Source organism: Microtus ochrogaster, chromosome 24, assembly GCF_000317375.1.
Source record: "Microtus ochrogaster isolate Prairie Vole_2 chromosome 24, MicOch1.0, whole genome shotgun sequence".
In the NCBI taxonomy this organism is placed as follows: Eukaryota; Metazoa; Chordata; class Mammalia; order Rodentia; family Cricetidae; genus Microtus; species Microtus ochrogaster.
The window spans coordinates 35503845-35510522 of record NC_022024.1 but is presented as its reverse complement, the minus strand read 5'-3'; positions in this window follow the sequence as shown (position 1 = coordinate 35510522).

The following is a 6678-nucleotide window of genomic DNA, read 5'->3' as shown; positions in this document are numbered from 1 at the left end:
TCTGAGTCAGTGAATGCAGCAGCTGAAAATCTGAGGCTTTGCTCAGCAGCAGATCAAGTGCATTCTGGGGCGGGACATTGCCAAAGCTAACATCTCTGCAGGTGTTGCTGTAGTTCGCAGAAGGAAGGGGGAAACTCTCCCCTCCAGAGCATTTATTCTTGGGCCAGGTCCTGGGCCAGGCCCTTTATAGCGATTATTTAACTTAACATCATGGCCTCTGTTGTTTGATTTCAAAATAAACCCAAATTGCCTGCTCCACGTCTTTTCCCTCCCACCCACACCCTTTCCTGCTCATGTGCCCACCTCAGCACTGCACCTGGGGGTGGAAGGGATTAGGAGACCCTGTGGTTGATTCTGACCAGGCTGGGAAAAGTGAGCGGGCTGCCTGTGTGGGTCCACTGGGACAAGACCTCCAACAAAACCAGAAGGGGTTGTGCCTGCTTCTCCATCCTTCTCCGTCACAGGTGACACTGAAGAGCCCTGCTCCAAAGCTGACAGGTTGGCACGGGGTTCATAGATAACGCCCTGGGCAGCTGCTAATATGTCACAATGAGTCTTGCAACTCATTTTTTAAAAAATATTTATTTATTTACTTATTATGTATACAATATTCTGTTTGTCTATGCCTGCAGGCCAGAAGAGGGCACCAGACCTCATTACAGATGGTTGTGAGCCACCATGTGGTTGCTGGGAATTGAACTCCAGGACCTTTGGAAGAGCAGGCAATGCTCTTAACCTCTGAGCCATCTCTCCAGCCCCCTTGCAACTCATTTTTATTGTTTTAACGAGAACTCTGTCTGCTTTGGGTGAATTTTGGTTCATTTTAAGACCAGGTCTCTGAGTCAGACTTGAAAATAACCGTAGCATGGGCTCCACTCCTGGGTTCCCACCCCAGGGAGTGTCAGAACTTGGATTCTGTCAGCCTTTTAAAAGGTGGCTGTTGGTGGAGGGACCAAGGAAGACCAAAGCCTTGAGAATCGGGAAGCGAGACCCCTTCCTGAGCAAGATGGCTTCCTTTCTGTACTTCTTTTTTTTTTGTTTTTCGAGACAGGGTTTCTCTGTGGCTTTGGAGCCTGTCCTGGAACTAGCTCTTGTAGACCAGGCTGGTCTCGAACTCACAGAGATCCGCCTGCCTCTGCCTCCCGAGTGCTGGGATTAAAGGCGTGCGCCACCATCGCCCAGCTTCCTTTCTGTATTTCTGCCCCAGCATCTCAGGACCTTAGGGGTGGAAATGAAGGTGCTTTTTTTTTCCCAGACCATCAACAGATTCTTTAGCATCTTACAACATACCTGGCGCTGAGTCAGGAGCCAGGGATGCCGCAGCAGCAAACAGAGATGTCCTGCTTGTCCTTTTATTTATTCGGTTATTGCCTGATTCTTGAGATTAGATCTCGTGACACATCAAGAGAAAGCAGGGCACAGAGAGGCCTGATCTGTCTTCGAACCTAGAGTTTAAGAACGTGACTTTGAGAGTTGGAGAGGGGTGGGCTCTCTAGGAGTTGGGTGGCCTCAGACAAGTTAACTGGACTGTCTGTGCTTATCAAACTACCACCACAACCCTCATCGCTATCTTCTAGAACCGTTGGCTACGGAACGGGCTTAAATGTCAGGTCTTTACGACAGTATACAGTAAGTGCTCGCTAAAGGCTGGATACTTGAGTGCTGAGACTTTTAGCGCAGTCAGGGATCACACATGTCAGATCTCAGACTCTAAAATGAAGGCTGTGCGGTACATCGTGGAAACAGACCAACACATTCGTCTGGTGGAGCACACTCCTTGGAAGAGTGAGGCGCTGGCCCTCCGCAAAAGGGAACAAAATGAACAAAGACACGGATGTCTGGGGACTGGTCCAAGGTGGACTCGGGGCCTGATAGACCTGTATCCTGGCTCTCTCCTCTTTCCAGCGCTTTTTGGTTCAGAAGTTGAGCATCTTTGGGTCTCTGCAGTAGGAAAACCATCACTCCTCTCATATACACAGCCCATGTTTGCCAAGCTCTTCTAACTCTGTCAAAGAATTTCTCTTCTTGGGGGGGATGGAAAGATGGCTCAGCCATTAAGAGCACTGGCTGTTCTTCCAGAGGATCCAGGTTCAACTCCCAGCACCCACATGGCAGCTCATAACTGTCTGTAACTCCAGTTCTTGGGGATCTGACACCTTCACACCAATGCACATAAAGTTAAGTTAGTTATAAAAAAATTAAAAAAAAAAAAAGAGTTTCTCTTCTTGACTTATTGGCAACTCTATTTTAAGTGAAAATTCAAGGTTGTGCTCAGTTTGTCACTAACCAGTTTGCCCTTCCCCTGACTCCAGAGCGGCCCGAGCAGTGGTGTCAGGCCCGAGCAGGTGGTCTCTCAGGCTGCCTCAGCCAACGGAATACCTGGACAATATATAAAGAAAACAAATTTATGGCCTATAGTTCTGGAGGCAGGGGAGCTCAAGGTCACAGAGCCAGCAGGTGAGGAAGGCCTTTCTGGTGTGATATTCCATGGCCTGAGGTTAGGGGGTGTAAGAGGGTGAGGGAACGCACGGCAAAAACCCTTCTGTTCACCAGGCCTGAGCCCTCTTGGCCCGATCACTCCTTTTTGGCCCACCCTCCCAGCGCTGTGACACTAAAAATAAGTACCTAACATAGGCTTTTCCCAAGGGGCACGCTCAAACCGTCGCAAGTTCTCAGTTATTTCAATAAGACAACTCTTCGGGCTGTTTTCAGGGCAGTCCCAAACTCAGAACTGTTCTGTTCCTCTGTTGTCTTGAACTCTCCTTTGAGGGATCTGCTGTCTTTCCAGAGTCCCTAAGCTATGTGCGTGCATGTATGTGTACATGCCTGTGTAAGTATGTGTTCATGTTCACGCACCATCTGCCTTGGGAAGTCTGAGCCAGCCTGTGAATCTCTTCCCATATTCAGAGCCATGGGTGCTGCTCACATAGCTTGCTGCCTACCTGCTAAATGGAAAGATAAATGTCATATTTATATATATATATATGTTACTATAGGTTACTGAAAATAACGGAGTAATATTTGCTTCCTGAGTGTTCTGTCCATCGGTGATTTGGGATGGGTGGGCTGAAGAGGTTCCTGTTATGTCCCGTGTTGCAGATTAAGCTGTCCCCAAAGCTACATGACTTCAGCCAATATTCTGTCTACTTTACAGATGTGTGCGTAGGAAGCCAGGGTGGGGGTGGGGCAGGGCATCCGCCAGCGATACCGCAGCCGCACATGGTATGGGCTAGAACGGCTTGGCGGCTTTCATCTGACAGCTGGAGTCTGATCTGGAGCTCCCAGGAGGCTGAGAGAGAAAACTCCTGGAAGGAGGCTGTGCCTGCAAAACCCCGAGGGACCGATGAAGATGGCAGTGATGCTGAGCGGTTAGAACGCTGCAGGTCTAGGAGCTGATTTCCTGATCCGGCTTCACTCCCCTCAAGAGTCAAATAGCCGTTCCTCACCCACCTCTGTGTCAGAACTAACATCCGGTGACTAACAGTCCAAACTTTTGAAGTCTATTAACTTAGCTGACCACCAGCTCCCACCGAAAGCTAAGGATGTCATCAGAGAGCATCTGCCGTCTGTAGGAGCGATTCCCCCACCCTGCTGCGACAGTCTCTCTGTTCTGTGAAACTATAAAACTTCCTAAGCTGCCTACGCATCAAAACATGGAATTTGAGGTGACCTAAATCTGTGTTCCCGGGCTGCGGTCACTTAAAATATCTCCAGAATAAACCATCTCTGTTCCCTTTTAAGGCGAGAGATTTTTTTTTTTCCGTCATGAAAAACGCCACCAAAGGAGGAGCTACACATCCAGATGGAGAACTGGGACCACATCACTTCTCTTCTTCCGTGTTCTGGAAGGCCCGCTTGGCTTTGACCACGGTAAACTGTATCACCTCTTGATGCCTAGATTGATGGGCAATCTCTAACCATCACAGAAGCTTAAGCAGCTTCCTCCTGCAAGGTGCTTATTCTGGTCTTTCATGCAGATCGACTTCCTGCCAGCTAGCCCCTTTGATCTGTTAGACAAGTCCTGTGCTCCAAACCTCAGCCTGAGCATCTTCACTTCCACTTGCTGAGCCCTTAACTCAGCAAGGATCAACGCCCTTACATCAACAGGACAGTCAAGGATCAAGCGTGACAGGAAGGTCTCCCATCCCCAGGACAGCAAGATGTGCTCAGATAGTGACAATTCTAGTCTCATGCGTGCTTTTTTTTTTTCTCCTTCAAAAAATTGCAGCAAATACACGAAGAGTTTGGAGACAGAAGGGTTCTTTGTTAGCAAGCCATCAGGAAATCTGAGGGGGTTCAGAAGATTGCATTTGCCTGGGCCTTTCTTTACGATCCACCCTTAAGTGGGGTGGATGCCTGACACGTGTCTCGGCTAATCACTTACTCTCTTACCAGTTGATGAAGTTGGTGTTCTTATCTCTCCAGTTCAGGTGGGAAGACTGAGGGTCAGGAGTATTGAACAGGGTGCTCACAATCACCCGGTAATGACTGCATCGAGATCGGTACCCTGTAGAGTCTGTAGGTATTGTTTGTTGTTGTTGTTGCTCTGACTAAATACCCAACAGAAGAAGTTTAAAGAAGAGAAGGGTTGTTTGGGTCTAAGCTCCAGTCCATCATGGTTGGGAGGGCAGGGTGGTGGCAGGAGTGTGAGGAGTCACACGGTTTGTGCAGTAAGGAAGCAGGGGGCAGGGGAGGGGGCGTGCAGCTCATTTCTCCTTTCGATTTGGAGCCCCAGTGTGCAGCATGATGTCACCCACTTTTGGGTCTCTCTTCCTTAGTTAACCTCTCTGGAAACCCCCTCACAGGTGAGCTCAGAGGCTTGTCTCCTAGGTAACTCTATTTTTATTTATTTATTTATTAAGTATACAGGCCAGAAGAGGGTACCAGATCTCATTACAGGTGGTTGTGAACCACCATGTGGTTGCTGGGAATTGAACTCAGGACCTTTGGAAGAGCAGGCAGTGCTCTTAACCACTGAGCCATCTCTCCAGCCCTCCTAGGTAACTCTAAACCCGCTGAGTTGACTGACTGATAACCATCAGACCACACTTTAAGCTAACACATCTCAGTCATCTGTTGGTTGAATGACGACCAGACCTACCAGGTTAAAGACACTGTGGAGCCTGCTGGGGGCTCAGAGTGCTGTCTTCTGCTTCATGATGTTGAAGCAGCAGTGTTGGCTCAGATTGTCCTCACGGATTTGATGGAATGATAAATTTCTTTAGTTGGATCTAGACATCTGGATAGCAAAATCATAGAAAAAGGGCAGAGGTAGTAAAGCAGTCCTTGATGTGCTTGCCTTGCAAGCACGAGAACCTGAGTTTGGTTCCCCCAGAAGCTGTGTTAATAAACAAACAAACAAGCAAAATAAGTAAATGAGCCGGGCGGTGGTGGTGCACGCCTTTAATCCCAGCATTGGGAGGCAGAGGCAGGGGGATCTCTGTGAGTTTGAGGCCACCTGGTCTATAAGAGCTAGTTCCAGGACAGGCTCTAAAGCTACAGAGAAACCCTGTCTCAAAAAACTAAAACAAACAAACAAACAAACAAAAAACAAAATGAAACAAAAAAAAAATCTGGGTGTGGGGAGCTAGGTCATATGCAAAGACGGGTGAATCCCTGCAGCCTGCTGGTCAGCCAGCTAATCTACGTTGCTAGCTTCTTGACAATAAGAGAACCTACCCCAGAAACCAAACCAAACTAAACCAACCAAACCAGGGTGGACAGCACCTAAAGAATGACAGCTGGGGTTGTCCTCTAGATTCTACTACACACACACATACACACACATGCACACTCACGCACACACACATACACACACATGCACACTCATGCACACACACACATACACACACATGCACACTCACGCACACACATACACACATATGCACACTCATGCACACACACATACACACACATGCACACTCACGCACACACACATACACACACGCATACACACACATATACACACACGCGCATGCATCTGCAGACACTCATCAGTGGGCTAACTCATTGACTCATTGATGGATTGCGGCGTTGCTGGGAAATGGTAGAAATAGGAGGTCGAAGGTCGCTGAAGGAGGTATGACACTAGTGTCCCCAGAGTGGTGTACATCGTCCTTGGTTTCGGTCTCCTGTTCTCTGCTTCTGGACTCCTATAATACAAGCCACCTTCTCCACACCCCAGTGCCACCATAATGTCCCTGGAATTGAAGGGACTTTGGAATTGGTGCAGATCTCATGATGTCTAAAGGAGAGAAACTAAAATGTCTTGCAGAAGCCATCTTTCTTCGGCAGACCCGATAAGGGATGATGGGGTCATGCCAGGGATTCATCCCTGAGTTGTTGGGAACCATGCTGGTGTTTTATTGAGCAGTGTGTGAAAAGGCTAGTTGGAAATTTTTTGTGCTGAGACCTTGAAGATTTCATGGGCCAAGATTGTTAATCTGCATTGTGCTGCTTTGCCTGAGACTGGTGTCAGTCTGGCTTTTTCTGTAACAGAATACTGCAAAATGGATTATTATTATTATTATTACTATTATTCAGAGTTTCTCTGTGTACCAGTCCTGGCTGTCCTAGAACTCTCTCTCTGTAGACCACACTGGTCTCGAACTCATGGAGAGCCGCCTGCCTCTGTCTCCCGAGTGCCAGAAAGGATAATCTATAATAAGCGGAAACCAT